This window comes from Pezoporus occidentalis, unplaced genomic scaffold, assembly GCF_034315485.1.
Source record: "Pezoporus occidentalis ecotype Australia unplaced genomic scaffold, CSIRO_AGI_Poc_V1 ctg52, whole genome shotgun sequence".
Taxonomy (NCBI): domain Eukaryota; kingdom Metazoa; phylum Chordata; class Aves; order Psittaciformes; family Psittacidae; genus Pezoporus; species Pezoporus occidentalis.
The window spans coordinates 2,012,344-2,031,073 of NW_026915858.1; the positions used below are offsets into that span (position 1 = coordinate 2,012,344).

The 18,730-nt window shown below is 36.8% G+C and overlaps 1 protein-coding gene across 5 annotated transcripts in view; it reads right to left on the bottom strand.

The window, feature by feature from the left end:
* CHRM3 (cholinergic receptor muscarinic 3) overlaps positions 1-18,730 on the bottom strand; it is a 278,661-nt gene that overhangs the window by 185,877 nt on the left and 74,054 nt on the right. For 2 of the 5 annotated variants that reach the window (XM_062637390.1, XM_062637391.1), the window contains exon 2: positions 13,166-13,275. The exons of the other annotated variants lie outside the window; for them this stretch is intronic. The gene's annotated coding sequence lies outside the window, so the exon portion shown is untranslated. The remainder of the gene's footprint in view (positions 1-13,165; positions 13,276-18,730) is intronic. 5 annotated transcript variants of the gene reach the window in all.

Sequence of the window (18,730 nt, forward strand, 5' to 3'; positions counted from 1 at the left end):
CAGGCACACCAGCAGACAGCTGATCCCAACCTACAAAGAAAAGGAAAGATAACCAACCATGGCAGCATCACAGGCGATGCACAGTGAAACCAACAGCTTTTGTTTTGCTAGTGCTGGTACAGGCAGAGATTTCAGCACATGCAAACAGAAGCAAATGACAGATATTATAGACCATACCATCCACTACACATTGCCGCAATTGCTTTTGCAAGCAATATGAAAACAGCTCATTTCCAGAAATAAAGGTTACATCCAAACTGACTTTAAACTGACCAAGACAGTCCTACACACTTTACATTACTAAGGTTAATAACTGCTCTCCTGACCCTACTAAAAAGATCATTATTTTAGATGAGACTAGATATGGTTCAAAAACCAATTTATAAGGAACATATTTACAGACTTTTACTAAAGGAAAAGCTGAATAACTGCATAATTCAAAAATATCTCCACATTCCACTCGATCTAAATTTGATGAATTTACAGATTATAAGTTCTATACACTGCCAGTTTCTCCTCTGTTTAAGTCCTGAAAATCACTCTTGTATCAGTCAATATTAGTCCACATCCTTTTTACTTTCTGAATTAAGTTGAATGATAAAATCTCCATGTTGAAGCAAAAAAAAAAATTGACACAAACACTGGGCTAAATTAACCAGAGTTAATCAGAGCACTCTGATCGTTTGAAGTAGATTACAGAAACAGAGATACAGGCAGTAGAGTTAACTACTGTGATGGTGTTTTGTATGACCAACGAGATGTGTGTCGAAAAGGCTCACAGCAGGAAAAACAATAAACCGATAGCTCAGCTAATTAATACTGCTAATTTAACTTGAACCCTAACATGCCACTTATGTCACCTGCACTCCAAGAAGCAGATGGCAACGGTTCTCAGGCGTTGCTAGTAAATTATTTTCATTTTGTCCTTTCCCTCACAAACAAAACAGCACGGTGACAGAACCTGCTTGTCCTACTTTCTAAGGAAGATGTTTCCAAAGAAGCAACCCCACCCTGAGAGGCAAATAGCAGAAAGCCTTGAACCGGAGAACCTCTCTGACTTCCAAACTACATACACGCTTTTTCTTATTCCAGTGCCCCTCCACCCCATTCTAGTTATTCCTGATTTCTACTCTGTTTTGTTTATACTTCCAATAGGTGTAAGAGCACACAAACTAGCTACTAAACTGACTTGCCATTCTTTCCCCCATGTCGCAGATGTCTTAAAAGAACCTCTTTTCCTTGCTTCTGAATTGTAATTTATCCATACAGTCCCCAAGTAGAGGGCAAGCCCCACAAGGGTAGTGAGAACGTAGACATAATGCTAGCTTACCACTCATCAGAGTAAGCCACAAAACACATTTTCCCCAGGCCTCAGGGATCTGCACAGCTTTAACAGACTGCAAATGAACTCTTACAAGCTTTTTGTGGACATGGCAGAAGTGAAGTAACCTCCTGGAAAAGTCTGCCTCTCTAACTTGTAAATAGTTTTCCTAACTGCACTGTTTCACATCTGAACCAAGCAAGTCCTAAAGTCATAAAACAATATTGTGCTATGGCCCCTCCCTTTGAAACCTCAATGTTAGCTACTGCTGTGCAACTACAGTTTCAAGATGTCCACCCTCGCTTTATCCTTGCCTTTTGTTTCCCTGAATGTTTGTACTTCTCATTTTCCTCCACCTTGAGACCCTTTAAAGCAGACAGGCTTTTCCTAATGAGTTTGTGACACTGCACAGTAACCACCCTCCTCCCAGCTGCATCACAGGAGTATGATGTCTGCAGAAATGAAGTGGGCTGCAGTCAACATATGATTGTATATTTGGAAGCAAAATTCTTTTGATCAGTAGAGGAATTCTGAAGCTCTTGCTTCTTCTGCTTAATGCAATTCCTCACATAAACTGGTGGCATGAGAAGACCCATACTATAACAGTTAATCATGGGCAATGGGTTAGTTACACTGGAATCCCTACCCATATTAAATGGGGGGTGAAGGAGAAAGGTGACAATTTACTTTTCTTAATTGACATAACAGAAAATTCCCCTTTGGGAAAAATAATATTTAAAAAATTAATTTCTTGGAAAAGCAGCATGGATTCGGGGGGGGAAGTATTCACATCACTTAATCTCATTTTGGGATGCTGGAAAACATTAATGTGAGTTTGTCAAACTTACAAAAACCTCAGTTTTCAAAAGCTTCCAGGAATCTCCCAGTTCCTAAGAACTCCTGGGGATATGTAAAATATTGCTGAAAGTTAGCGGCAGCTATGGTGCCTGGGATAAGACAAGGGGGAGAAAAGTAAAAGGGAACATGTTCAGCTTTAGCGTAGAACAAGCCTTTCTCAAGTCTGTGGTTCAGTACTGTTCCTGGCTGGAATGGCAAATCATGCCGTCACAAAAGCATTTCTCTACTTAGTTCATTTGTCACCTATCACATAAGGAAACTGAAACCTTAAGGATTAATAAAAGCATTTGGAAAACTAATCATTCATCAACTTCGAGAGGCATACAATTATTCAAGTAATTCAGTTCAGACTGAGCCCAGGCAGCTTAAGGGCATTGTACTGCATACCTTTGATGAGTTAAAGCATTTTTAGCAACAGCATAACCAGCTTATGATGAATTTATTTGCACACGAATATTAGTGTCTTGCTTTGACTTTCTTCTACACGACTAATATAAGGAAAGGAAAAGGAGAAGCAAACAGCTTTATTTTAGTTCTTCAAATAGGAGCTTATCAGTAATCAGACACCTTATAATCATGAATTCAATCCAAAATTTACAGAGCACTGAGAGCAAAAATCAAAGTCAAACATAATCAAAAACTCTGTCAACAATGATACATCTCACAGAAATGTGGTATAAAAGCAGCTGTGTAAAACACAGTTTACAAGCAAGGTTTATAGCTTTCTTTAACCAAATAGAGGGGAAGTCAATGTTAGCAGTCTCATAATACTCAGTGAAGCAATGATAATATGACAGTGTTATTTATCCTCTGAAATAACAATGACTCTTCAAAACCAGCCGAATTAGCCCTTATCTTGTAAATGGCTCAGGATTACAGACATATGTAATGGCAAAGGATACATGCAGCACTCCCATGGATAGCATCATGGTTACAAGCTCCTCCTTTGTTATCTGTATCATCCACAAAAGGCTAAGAACACTGGACAACACTGCCCCACATGCAGTCTCCAAGTCTGTTCTAAACACAGAAATGAATTCATCCCTTCCCAAAGCCACACAGTGGCCAAAGGATCTCTCTTTCACTTGTCCAACTAGATGACACTCAATCAAAAAGAGAAGTTCCTACATCTTGCAAGAACATTTTTTTATTTTTTATTTTTCTTGAAGAATAACCCATCTTGCTTCTTCCCAACATTAATGTACTTGAAAAAGATTTAAATAGTGCCCTCCACATGCATTCCAAGGTTTGTATTATTTGAAAGATCTGCTCTTCCTTACAGTGCACAAGAGAGAATTAGCAAACTTCCCCCCCCCCCCCCCAAAAAAGAAATATCTTGTGAATTGTTTCTCCTTAGGCTCTCGTTCTTCTGATTAAAAAAAAAACAACAAAAAAACACACACACACACAAAAAAAAACCAAACAAAAAAAACCAACCAAACAAACAAAAACACTTTTAACAAATATGGTGAGTTTGTTCTTGAATCAGCTCAAGAATGTAATTTTTCCAAAGGAAAGATACCTGAGAGTATTCCTTCTCCATAGCTGACTCACATTCAGAACTAATCATATCCAAGACTGTTTTATGACCTTGCTTGGAGTCAACACAAAGTTGAGTTCACAGCAATTTAAAGTACTTCTAAACTTCTTTTGGCAAGAACAATCCATTGAGAGTAACTAGCACCACTCTTTAGAGACCTGATTTTCTAACACCAACACCTGCATTCATTTAATCTGAGCTTTTCAGACTCACTGGCATCACCTGCTATAGATACTAATGTGTTGCTTCAGGCTCTTTTTGGAAAGGTTGTTTGATGCATCAATTCCCAAAGGATTCATCACTTTGAGGCAGATCCTTCACTTCCTTCCTCTCCCCTGAGTATAATCACACCCACAAATCCTCTCTCTAAAGCCTTCAGGCACTCTGATAGCTGTGTAGCTGGGCAGCCTATAAAGCAATTAAATGATTTTCTGAACATGAAAAATGCTGTCTCCTTAAGCCAAAGTTTCAACAGTCTTTGAGACAGGAAGAAACAGAATATGAGATATTTTAAATACACCTCTTACATTTTACAGTGGTGCTACCTATTTCTAAGAAGAATCACTCTTTTCCAGGTATTTGAAGCAAAGCCACCAGGAGGAGGGAACACAGCAGCTGTTCAACTGAGCCAAGCAACAAAACAGCTTAGAGGGAGAATTAAACAATGGCAGACTATATAATTAAAATGTAGTAAGAAGGTTATTACGCAAGATGTTATACAAGCTCAAATCTGGTCAGGATAACCCCAAATGGCACATTTTCTTTTATTAGTACAAATGGTTGACACCTTCCTGTAATTTCTTATCCAAAAGGTTTCAGGTTTAAGCATGGCATTGACTAATTAGAACTATACAAGAAGGTCTGGTATAATGCAGAGTCAAGCCATTAACTTCTCTTGGCTGAAGATGAAACTCAGACTGTAAGTATTAAGTCCTGAATAAATCTATATATTCTCCAATGGGAAATAATTTCAACACCACTAAAATGCTCACACTGTTATGGTGAAATGCTGACCGTTTAACAGAGCACCACAATGCCCATTTCACTTGAGGAAATGAAGACTGTCTAATCCATGGAAAACTACAAATGAGTAAACATGTTAAACTCATGTTTCCATGTCCTATCTTCCTAAAGAGGACATGGCAAAGACACTAGAATTAAAGATATTTGGATAAAAGCAAATGTGAATAAAACCAGGCAAGACTCTGGTTTGAAGCTACACTGAAGCATCACCGTATTTTCATAGTTGATATTGTATAAGGCAAAAGAATATAACAGAGGCAAAGATTTTTATTAGTTCAGTCAATATAGGCAACATGAAAGGCAACAAGCAGTACGAGCTTTTCCAAAACAGGGTAATAAAAAAAATTCCAACAAAATAACAGATTAAGATTTTCTAGAAAAGAGGCAGCAAGATTCAATAAGAAAAATTATATTGCACAAACTACTTAAATGAGTATTATTAATATATGTAACTTTTCACAGTAACATAGAGAAAGAAAATAGTTTAAAAAAAAACTTGCTTCTCCTGATCTTTTTGTTGCAAACTCCTAGTTTTAATAAATTTAACATTCTGCTTAAATGTAAAAAGGCAGCAGGTAGAATCCAACATGGCAAGTGTGTTATTTCTGTGACTGTCAAACCATCAAGCAAATAAAAGATCTGAAGAACACCACCAATTTGGATTAAATACTAGTAAACCTGAGACTTTCTTTTTTTTTCCTTTTCACTATGCTACATAATAACAGTGGTGAAGTACTGTATCTTCTGGCCTGAAATTTTCTATCATTTTGAGAGTGCCTTTTTGTACTTGAAAGGTAGAATCCACTTGAACAAGTGCAGTCGCTCCAGAGATGCAATTGCTATAGTTCCAACAAAATAATAAGAACTAGAGGAAGCACTGAGCTCTTCAGGCTTATCTTGGCCTGCTTTTAAAATAAGAAATAACAATATTGCATGCACAGCCAACTCCAGAGGGTAATGTATCCCCTTCTAAGATAAGTGTCTAAGATAGACGCAAGAGAGGAAATGCCTTCTGGAGTTGCTTGCCTCTCCCCAGCTGACAACTGAGAAACGCCAGATGAATCCTACCTTTATTATAAAGATCTATGGAGTAAAATATTCAAAGTAATGGATTCAGAACACAGATAAAGCATCCCGTTTAAAAAAAAAAGAAAGAAAAAAAAAGTTTTATTTTAAAGGAAAGAAATTAGTTTCCAAGTCTGCTCATCTCTCATAAAAGAATGATCCTTTTTCCCTCCAAACAACTACTTTTTTCAAAGTCTCTGTATAATTTAAACTATTCTTTCACTTTTGTATATATATGTGCATGTCTACATACATATACACCACACATGAAAAAAAGACATTGGTTAATGACAAAGAAAATAAACACTGAGATATAACAGCATGTTAATTCTTATAATAATTAATACCATGTCTCACTAAGCCAGTGGCACCAATTATTCAAAATCAGTATTTTCATGTATCTAAATTATTATTTCCTTAATATTAGCATAGGAAACAACTACTTTTGATACCAAATCTATTCACTGCAGCAGTTGAGAAAATAATTTAGCAGAAAAATTTTGCCAAGAGAAATGCTTACCCAGTTTATAGCCCAGATTACTTGCTACAAGCCACTGTAAAATGCATTTAATTCATATAAAATGCAGTCAGAAGACACGATTATATAAAGCTGTAGAAAACAATATAATAGAAAGGGAAATAAAATGAGATGAAAGACAAGAGGAAGTGTTACATATTTTTAAGAAAAACAGACATTAAAAGTATCACAGAAGAGTATTAAAGATTAAGTTGCTTTTGCCAAAAGCAACTCTGCAAAAGACACTCCTTAAAGTTCTGAGGATTTTATGCTGGTTTATTCCAACTTTCTTAATTTTCTGGTAAAGAAGGGTATCCAATACTATTTCAGTGTAACCAGAGAGTCTGAAAAGGTGAACAGTCTACAAACAGTATTCTGTCAAAAAACGTGCCTGATCTCCCTGTAAAAGCCTGCACTGATTCTAATCTCAGTGAGTTCTATCTAAGCTAACAAATTGCCAACATCTGCATGGCTTTATTTACAACAGTAAAAGGAAAAAAAACCCAAACAAACTCTTATCTAGATTTCTGAATACATTCACTCAGATTTAATATAGAACTCATCTAAAAGCAATGAATGCAGAATTCAACTGTAGATGCCTGCTGTAACAGCATGAATTAAACTTATGAATCTCCTTCTTCCCTTTCTCAAGTACTTCATTAGTCCTTTCAAAAGCCTAGATTTTGTTTCCCTGAGCTACGCAAATTGCTTTTCAATAGCTTGCCTTTTCTACCAGTTTCCTCACTCCCCCATTTCTTCTATTGCTGATGCTGGCTACGAGAATAATCAAAGTTAGAGGAGGTATTGTAAGCATTTGATCACTTGGAAGTCTTACAGTGATTCTTACATATTTTATACATGTGTTTTGTGAAGTTACTTTTTGAATGACTCTTAAAATGACTATGTTTAATTCAGGCACCTGTCCCTATGATATTATGTAAATTATATGATGAAATTAGTATGTTGAAAATAATTTAAAATGAACAATTAATTCATACTCATAGCAAAGCTAATTTTCAGCTGCCTATATTGTTCAGTGGTTTCATCAGTGACTTGCTGGTTGCCAAAGAGGTCCCACTGGCAAATACACAACTGAGAGTAAATCGGGGGAGTGCCGACATGGCTGATGGCAGAGTCTCTAGCTGGAAAGACCTTTTTAGTCATGACATTCTGCAGGTGCCAAGGGGGAGTTGTGACACAGAATAACCTCCAGTGCGAGTAGGGAGTGAGGGGATGGGCATCCAGCCCTAGCAAGGGCAGAGCTGTGACTGCCATCAGCAGGGTGGGCAATGGTCCTGCCTGGAGTGGGAGAAGCCCTCTTACAGGTAATGTGTCCCTGAGCTTTGTACATACTCACATGCATTCTAATTATTTAGATTACTTGGGGGAGAGGCTGGGGAGGGGGGAGGGAGGGTGTTAAACAGTTACAACAGCCTGCATTCCTCCCCCACAGTTGGGGCCACATAGCTTTTAAATATCTTAATTACTCCAGAATTATGCTCATATAAAAATCTAGTTCCAATATACGTATTTATGCAACATAAACCTCCAAAAGCCCCAAAATAATAAGCATTAAGAAAGGAACTTTGCCTGCTAAGTATGAAAGAACAAAGAGAAAAAAGAATACTAATTACTCTAAGCAGCATTCTTTTTAATTATTATCATTATTTCAGATGTCCCTATTGAATCTTTTCTGTGAGAAACTCTGGGGGTTACCAAATTCTGGCTTCTCAGGGATACAATAAGCAACACCCGACTCCAGCACTCAATGTCCAACAAACAGGAGATGGATATATTTAATTATTCTTAAAAAAGAAACAAAGTTTCATTTTCTACATTTTCTAGGCACATTTTTGGGTGATTAATCCTACGTAAGTTTAAGGTCTTCTATTTTCATAACCATTTAGCATATTTTCCTCAAGCTAGGTATCCAGAATTAAAACTGTGTAATTAATTATGCTGCAAACCAGGCTGCTGCAGGTCAGAAGAGGCAACACCCTATGCAGTGATGCCATGTGCTGCTGCCTCCTCCTCCTGCCAGCCCAGCTACCCGGAGAAACATGAAAGGAGAACACTGGCAGCAGATTTGCTTAACACTTACCGAGACTGAAGTAAGCAAAATTCTGAAGTGAATGATCAAAATATAGCAACCTTTGGGTCCTACATCAGTTTTCCCAAAACTCATCTGTTGCCACCAGCAAGGTAGAATCCAAGAGAGGTGAGGACACAAGTGTTGGCATCTCCTGGCCTCCAGGCTTGCACAGAAGCGATGCTGGCCAGATCACCTGGACATATATTTCAGTGCTGTGAGCATGCCAGTGTGAGAACATAAATGGGTAAAATCAACTCAATTACAGATCATCCAAAGTAAAGTCCTCTCCATTCAAAAAGATCTGACTGAAGCAGTCGCATTAATTTCCTGTAGCTCAACGAGCAAAAAAACCTAGATTAATATCCTAAGGACAGATCCAAATAATCAGTTTACTGATATTTGCATGTGTTTTTGATTTTTTTTTATGCTAATAAAGCTAGCAAGCCCTGAGTCTTTTGTAGAAAATGGCTGCCATTCCTTTTTTACGGCAGCACAGTAGACAGGCTAAAAATTAAATATTAATTTGTTGAATATATTTTTAAGTAAGTTTGCTGGAGCTTTAAACCCAGCACTTTCTTTAAGTGCAGTTAAAGAATATAGAATAAAGAATATAGAATTTAAACACAGCAGTAGTGTTACCACAGAGCCTCTTCTCATTCCAAACATTTACTATTCTTAAAAAAATGTAAAAAGCCCACAGTTAGTTCCTTGGCACAAACAGTTTATGAATTCAGAAGAAAACTACGCACCAATTCAAACCTATAGGAAATGAAAATGTTTTCCTGTCTCCATTCAGATAAAGAAACTGTTTGCAGCAGTTCATTTAAAGCCAAATCCTACCACACTCAGGTTGGAAGGATGCTGTTTAAGAGGAAATAAAATGACGCACTGATCCATTGACTGGCACATCAATCAGGACACGCTGATAGAGAATCATTAGTCAAGATTCTCTACTAATAGAAAATCATTAGTATACAGCACACCAGCAGTAATGCCTCTCAGGCTACTCAGACTTCTATTAACCAATACCTGACTTTGAGGCTAGTTTCTCTGTGGCTTTTGAAGCTTCTGGGGCATAATTTATTCAAGACTTTTGACATAGTGCAATCCTTCTGGATCACAGTACTGGCCTGAAAATAAAGTACACAGAAGTGTGTAGAAATGTGAGTAAAAGGGCAAAGGGGAGTTCTTATTTTATATGCATGTACCAACGTAGCATTAAAAACCTAGTTTAAATTCATCCAAACCAGAAATTTTCACGTCAAACACTAACAGTTATTCTTTTGTTTCTGTTCATTAGCTGCAGGCAATTCGGTTCAGGATACATTTCAGTAGGACTGTGATTACTTCCATAAATAATGCATGCTTCATTTTGATTCTCTCAGTGTACCTGCTATGCCATTTATTCTGGCATCCACACGAAGCCTGTGAAGTGTTCGGACAGCCCAGTTAGCCAGTGGCATGGCAAGATGGACCCAGATTCATGGAATGCATCTGTATGAACTCTGATGAACCAGGGCTCTAAGCAAAACCAGTGGCTGTCTAGAGAACTATGAATTTCCACAATAAGGAGAAAGCAACAGAAATAACAAAACCTGATTGTTTTTAGTACTTATTAATGATGCTTTACAGTTAAAAAGGAGCACTTCTGTTACTCTGCAAAGTATGATAATGCAAGATAATGCAAGGAGGCGTTATCACAGCCTGAACCAAGAGTTCAGAAGCAGAAACACCCAAAAACCAAGTTCATTACTTAATGTTGGTATAGGAGGTTTCAGTACATAGTTTCTGACAGATTATTTTGAGCTGAGAAAGTGAGGTCCAGGGCTAGACTTCCTCCATGTTTTCTTCCTGTTGACTTTGTGTGGGTTTTTTTTAAAGTCAGGTAACAGAACTGCAACACTAACCTAGCAGTTGCTGATATTGTTACTTCAAATTAAATGACTTCAAGCACTCAGAAAATACAGCTGGAAATTATTAGGACTTTGGGATACCTGCTACAGTTTTTTATTGAACTTCCTAGACTTATTTTCAGTGTGCAATTTTGTAATGAGAGTTATAACTTAACATACAGTCTGAACCACTTATCTTGTTTGTAGATGTCCTTTAATGTTTTAAATATTCTCTTTCTAATTGTCATAAATGTCTCTTAGACCGCACCTGGCTTCTGCAGTTTGTTGTTTCTTTGTCATCTTGTGCTGACTTTACATACTCAGCATCTTTAAAAGAATCCTTTCAGTATTAGAATACCATATGAAGTTTCTCAACATACATGAAACAGTTTAGGTTTTCCACTTTTTATCACTGCTGTTGCTTGCATTCCAGCCACAAAAAAACTGCCGAAGTTTGTATCAGCTGGAACACGTAAGTTCTTCCTACAACCCACCATCTCCTCTAAAAGCTTAACTTCATCATATTAACATACCTTTCTATAGTAGGCTTCCCTGGTCTAGGTTAATGGAGTATACAATTTAGGAACAAAGTAGATTATTATCATTTTACAGATTCTAAACATAGGTTACTGTTTTGAAAAACAGGGGTAGAAAATCCTCTAAGTTTCACATCACGCATGGTGACATTCAGTTTACCCCTAATGTCCACCTTAGCTTTCATCTGGTTAGAAACAAGCAGTGGGGTAACTCACTGGGCTTTTGAGAGTCTACATGATCTCTGAGTGCATACCATAACGAGAAGGGGATGAAGATGCCCTCACACACACATGTGCTCTTTTCTTGAAGAGTTTGACTGCAGAGAGGAACAAATCTTACAAATAAGACTGCCAAAGCAAGCAGGGGGGGTGTGTTTTTGCTGCTGGGTATTTTTGGGCTGGGTTGTTTTTTGGGGGTTTTTGGTTTGGATTTCTTTTTTGGTTTTTTTTGCTTGTTCTTTTTTTTGTTGTTTTTTAATCAGGGCAACATAGAGTGGCATTACTTAAACAATTTAAGACATCATCACAGGTATTTTTTTCAGTTTGGCCACAAAGGAAACACTGTGGACTGGATTCTGTTCTCATGCTGCTGGACAGAGAAAATAATTGCCGTAAAATGTGGTGTAGTGGACCTCTGGAAAAGAAGACAAAATCCTGCAGTGTTTAAGCATGTGGGATAGACATCCTATTCTCTGTTTAAAGATGTTAGCTATTTCACCAGACCTGTTACAAAGCCCTTATTTCATCATGAATCAATGAACATTCAGGATGCAAAAACAGGCTCAAAAATGTATGGCACATTGATGATAAGGAAGAGAAGAAAAGGTCAAGTTTTTGAAGCAAATTGGCTAATTCAGCAAATAAAAAGCTTGGTTAAGGAACAACGCAGAACTCAGTGAATATCCAGGGAACTGCCTCAATGAATTAACAGGTGCTAGATAACCCAAAACAATACCTTTACCTCTTCCCTTCCTCTCCTCCCCCCCCCCAATAATTTGCCAGTGGAAACAAGTGAGGCGATGTTTTCTTTGCTATTTATTTGGCTCCCTGGTTTCAAACTTGTACGGTTAACATCTGGGAGATGTACCATTTGAAGTGCAAAGCCAGCTGAAATTGGTAACATAGACAAGCAGAAGATGCCCTCCAAAAGATGAAAAAGAGATGCTATATGTCTGTTCATTTCAGTGTGTAATTACCTACTTCCACCAAAAATAACAGTAAACAGTTTTGCTGATAAAATATCTCTACCAGTTTATATGGAATATTTAAACACATCTTTTCCATTATCAAGTGTAAACACACCTCTGGAAACCAAATTGTCTCTGTCTTACCTCATTATAGTACTTCAGCATGTCACAAGAATGGCTTTGACTAATGCCATTAATTTGCCTCTTCTATTCTCAATGCTTGCATTTCTCTACTTTTCTAACTTGAACCCTAGCCACAGACTTAAGGTAACAAACATAAACAGACTTTAACAATGGCTAAGCAACTATTCCAGAAAATACAGCACCATTCACAAACTTTGACAGAAGAGCCATGTCAAAACACTTAAGGAGAAGATCAAGACAGTGGGGATTTTAACATCAAATGCTTAACCTGATATTTCGACAGGAGACTGGGCTGCTATTTCTGTTGTGTTAAAGAGCAGTCAGTGGAACATTTTGATATCCAAATTTGGTTTGTCAATGTGTTTAGCCAAATGAACCAGTGCTTTGGATCTCATTATTGCGTGTCTGGACACTGTAAATCAGAAGTGATAGCTCAGTTATATTATGAGGAGCCTTGCTTTTAATGTTATTGTTTATACAATACTTAACATTGCTCACAGATACTATAATCAGATTAACTGCAGGCACAAAACACAGAAGCAGTGCAAAAATAAAACTGAAAACTTCCTTCTAAATATTTTCACTAATTTATTTTTCCCTGTGTTTTGAATTATATTTCTAACAGTTATAGTTATTTTGTTCTTGAATGCATTGTGGTATGTGTCATAGCAAAAAAAACATTTGGCTGGAACCTATTTTGAAATAAGATACTCTGCATGGAGGTAAGGATGCTTTCAAGCTGAAAGAGCATTTCAAGCTATGTATCAGGATGTTTGCACAGCTCTAAAATAATAGAAAAAAAAGTTGGTTTTTTTTTTAAGTTTTAAAACATCCTCAAACAGCTTAGGACAAAGACCTGTTTTTTAAAATTTATTCAGTAAATTAACATATGAAAACAGTGAGAACAACATCCAACTCGGGTCACTGCAAATTTGTAGCTCCTTCTCTGAAAGTCAGTATTTAATAGGTATGCAAAGGCACAACACTTACCATGGACAAGGAAGAGAAGTATGTATCATGTTTCAGATGACTGTAAATCATCCAATGGGTAGCTCATTATACAATATGCTGATGAAAGATTTGGCCATAACCGTCAAGAGCTTAAAAACAACAAAAAACACACAAAAGATGATCAGACCCTGAAATAGTGAAAACTGAGTGTTCCTTACTTAAAATACAGTTTGACTGCTCTTTAAAGCATACTTTTAAAAAGACAAAAACACAGTTAGAAAAGATCCTGTTACATATCACCTCCATTCAGCAAAAGCTTCTTGCACAACCACTGCAATGTATCTTGCTCAGATACTTAATTTGCAAATATTTTGCAGGTTTTTTGGCTTTCAGCTGACTTTTAAGCATTCAGACCCTTTATTCCCTGCTGTTTGACAACAGTCTTATCCAGCAGCATTTGCTGGACCCAGCACAGCATTTTACTCAAAATGTTTTCAAGATCTATTTTATTATTTTATTTTTTATTATTTTTTTTTATTTTATGCAGGACTTCACAGTGTAATTTCCACCAAAGCATAAAATCCACTCTCCAGAATTAGGTACAAAGCTGGGTGACAAGGAAAAGCGCAACATGTACGCAGCACACACGCCGGCGGGCGGGTGATAACACCAACACCTCTAAGACAAGGTACACCGCTTAACTTGGGTTAGAAGTGCACAGAGAACAAGGAACACTCATCATCCCATCAACAGCAATTATTAACTAATTATTATTAATTCTTTGCTTCTATTTCACTGAACAGAAAGATCAGAGTGATACAAAGCTCATCAGAGGATCTACCCTCAAAGTCTAATTTTCAGACCCAGATGATGGACAGAAAAGTAAGAGAGGCAGGCTCCAGGTCAAGCAGCTGAGGTAAAAGCTGAGCTAAAATTCATCTTTATTCACTGAATAAAAATAGACCTTTTTGGAAAAAAAAAAATTACAGAACCATTCTTTCATCATTCCTCCAAATTCCTATAAGGGGCAGCAACTTACACTCTATCTCAAACTGAAAATTTGACAAATTTGGGTTTATTTGGGGGTTTTTGGTTGGTTGGTTGGTTTGGGCTTTTTTTTCCTCAAAGCAAAAATGGATGAGAGCATTCTACCACCCTTGAAGCATCCCATTTCAATAGTTTCAGATTTAAATATTTCCTCTTAAGAGAAGCTTTTTTTTATTACAGTTTTATTTAAACTCAAATCTTAGATTAAAATAAAGTCAACACTAAAGTGAAAATGTGATTCCAGCACAGCAATTCCTCTTTCACTGAACATTTTTAAAGTGACTGGTTCCAAACCATGATTTTCAGATACAGAATGAAATTTTAATGATCTCTCTGAACTGGGTTTTACATTTTCCATAGAACTGTGGAGATCTTAAAATGGAATTTTCTTTTCACATGAAATGAGAAAAGCTTAGGTAAAATATAATTTTCTGACTACTTTGCACAGATTATTTTTGTCTGCATCATGCCTTTCTTTCCCACCCCTTCTGCTGAAATTCTACATCTGAATTCTGTTTAAGGGCAGCTACATGACCCATCCAAATATTTCACCTTTCCATTCTGCCTTCTCCCCCACAAAAAAAAAATCAGAAATGCTGAATTATAAGCTCAGTCAAATAATACGTAAATTTGTGAAAACTAGATGGACAGCAGATTCATTGTACAAGGGAAATAAATTCTTCATTGTCCAAAACATCAGAATACTCTTAGCATGGTGAAGACCTATATGAAAGTCAAATCGAATATGCTTAGGAAAAGGCATTCTATTCACACACAGTAGCTTTTGCTGTGCATGTTCTTCTAAAAACATTTCTGTATTCATTTTCCAATGCTGTTTCAAAGGGCAAGGACAAAATTACCTATTTTCAAGTAGGATCAAGCTTTATTCAGAAAAAAATCAGCAACTTTAAGCAGATCACAGTGACAATATAATTTCTGAATAACTACACCCTTGTTTAAATAATTACCCCTTCTTAACTTGAGGTAAACTCGCAGTTAAAGTAAACTTGATTTTATAAGTCCATGGACTAGTTACAGATGCATGTTCAATCACTGCATCTCAAATATAAGAGAAGTGACTTACTACTGTGAACTGAAAAGTTACTAAAACATTTTAAGAGAAGACCCTGACCATCATTTCGTCACATGATTAAGAGCTTTGCCATGCAGGACTAAATTCCCAAACTGCTCTTAAAGATGCTTTAGTGACCAACTTAAAAGGCTAGAAATGGTGTTTACACATTCTGCTGACAGCCTTAATCCTTCAAGCAGACATCTGCAGAGCCAAAACAATACAAGTTTTGGCCTTCCTTGGTATTTTGACTGTCCATAAAACCAAAAGCCATAAAAAGACTTCTTTAACAATACAAAGAAAAATAAACCTTGCATGCATTAATGCTGTATTTCTTTTTTTGTGTACACACAAACCCAATGAGTTATTATTCACAATACAGAAGCTTTTTAAGGACCCTGCTAAACATCAGCGAAAGTTATAAAACACCTGAAATGCAATCAACTAAAAATCTCCTCATTCTAGCCAGGGTCTTGATCTATTGCCAGCACTTAAGTGGCACAGGTAGACAGTACAAGTTTATTTGTGACTTCAATGAATACAAAACATCTGGTTGAAATTAGTCATACATACAGCTACATGAAAAACAGGAGGCCCTGTGCATCAGCATTATATAGGTATGGCATATCCCTGCAGCCAGGCACTGCAAGGTAAGCAGTGCCCAGCACAAGTACAGGGCCTGGCACTTGTTACCACCTCCAGCACAAGGGGCAGCCTGCACTGACAGCAGAGGTTCTAAGGTCAGCAGAATACAAAAATAGTCAGATGGTCTCCGAGAATGAAATAAAGATCTTTTCCTGGATTCATGCCTCAGACATGTGGAGACAGTTTTAGACTGTATGTGTGTCTCTGCCATCTCCACAGAAACCTTTCTAAATAAGGGCAATTTTATGATTGTCCTATGCAGCTACATAAGTATCCAGATGGAAAATGAATTTGCAATTGATTTCACTAATTAGAAAACTTGCTTTGAAGGAAGTGAACACTATTGACAAAAGTAGTTTGCAAGCATTGTTCTCTACCGAAATCTAAGCGGTCATTTCAATAAAGGCAAAGGGTTTTTTTTTCCTAACAAGCAACCTGCACTGAAAACTAATTAGAAACCACAGGTATTTTGTGTCTATTTCACAATCAATGAAAGGCTAATCTCAAATAGCTCATTGCAAATGGCTCAGCTTGCATAGACAACATCCGTGAGTCATTCACACACCCTTTAAAGTCAGTTATCCAAGCCTGTCCCAGAGATGCTCACCTGCAAGGGCAGTCATTCATGCAGTGACCGCCTCTCCTACTCTGCATATGTCCCTCTGAGCCAAAACACATACTTAGTATTGGATATGTGTTTACTTGTTGGATACATCAAATTTCACTCAGGCATATCACAGAAGAGAGCATTTTGTTTACCTGTAACCTCTAATTCTAAATGTAATTCTTGACCCTCGCTCTTTCTGGTTTTCAAATTGGCCAAACCCATGATTACTACCTAGTATAATGCAAAGGAAAATGTAAAAACCAAACAGTGCTGCCAGCTACACACTGCAAACCAGGACAGACACACTGTGTAAATGCATAAAAGTGCTAAAGAGCTTTGATGATAAAACACTCGATGCACAGCTTGTTTTAAATCATTGACTATGTTCAAATTGTTATTTATACATTTTTCTTTATTTAAATGAAACCCTCTCATTAGGTTTGGTTATGCTAACATTTGCATCAATGACATGCTAAATGCCAATTATTATTATAACACAATGAAGAATAACAATATATTAATTGTTTACTGCAGGAAGAGAAACTGGATGCATTTATCCCCTTATAATGAACAAAACTGGATCATATCCAAATGACTGAACATGCTTACCCTGGCAACTACTGTAACTGTTGTTTTAATCAAACTTTGTTTAATGTTTTGAATATGCAATATTTAAAAACTATGGAGTACCATATTATTGCTTGAAACCCACAAGTTTGTTTTAACACCAAGACCTTATAACCACAATGCCTAATGAGTACTGACAAAGTGCTTTTTGGTCCTTACACAAATTCTACCACCCACAGACCTATTTTCAAAGTGTAACCAATTTAGCTTATACTTACAGCAAAAAAAAAAAGACAAAAAAAAACCCAAACAAAGAAAACCCAACAAAGCACTACTCAGAGGCCAAAGAATGAGATTTTCCATTAAAATATTCTTTTCCAAAAATAAAAAAGATATCAAAAAAAAGGAACTAATGAAGCTGCATTCAGAGCACAGTTAATTAAAAGTGCATCTGGCAGCATGCACTGTTCAAAGAAAAAAAAATCCTGAATTTTTGCAAAGAATTGGCTGATATTAAAACAACAGGTTTTCAGTCTGAGGAAAGAAGGATTGTTTACCTGGGATCTTTGAATAGTGAATACTGCTTGGAGTAATTGGAACTGTTAAACATAATTCACACCTCACTTCCATCTTTCTTTGCCTTTTTCCCCTCCATAAGGATCTCTCACTTTACTACATCCTCATTCAATGTTTTCAATGAATTTAAATTATTTTCCTCAATATTTCAGTGCTGTGGTTTTCATGAAGTTATTTATGACTACTGTAATTTTAAAATAAAAATTTTAGTAATGAATTACTGAGGAACAGTTTCAATTTGGTTTTGAAATTTAGGTAGGACTCCACGTAGGCACTGGTGGTATCTATTTCGAGTAATTTTAGAAGGATTTGGATGAACATTTTGCTCTTAATTTCCCATTCAAACCACATTCTTCATTTAGACTACTTCAGATCCACATGAAGACTCACAATGCTGTGCGATATTTATCTGGACCTTTTATTAAGTCCTTTGTGGGAAAAATACCCATTTTGCTGCTGTAAGGCAACAGGACAGAAGAATCAACATGTCAGTTTATATCAACAGGTTCTGAATATCACTTCTTATATGCATCAGTCCACGAACTCCCTTTGTCACTCACTTTCTTCCATTAGCAGGACATCAGGTGAAGAAATAAAGCTAATCTATTTCCTGTGAGAGCTCTGTTCTGCGCAAATTTTTAATGCAAATGTGACACTTGTTCTCCAACACTGCTGATGCATGTCCTTTCTATGATGCAAAATTAACTTTCAGGGCAGTATACAGTCTCTAACAGATTCTTGACCAACGGACATCATGAAGAACAGTACTCTACCCCTGCCAACAACTTACTTCCTCTTTTTCCACTAGAAAAGCAGCTTTATATTTCTTGTTCACCTTGAAGAAAATGGCTGACTCACCAGAATATTTTTACCATATTGGTAACAAAAAGGAGAAGTCACATGCAAAAATACTGCTTCTCACCACATTTATTCTGTGAACAGCCACTGATATTGCTTGGCAAAGCAAGTATTTACATCTTCATATTCTATAAACCAAATAGTATTTGGGGAAACTAGATAAGCTCCTGAGCAGCCTGTTGTGCTACACAGCAGGAAAAACCAAACCCAACTTTGTTTTGTAGTTATTTTA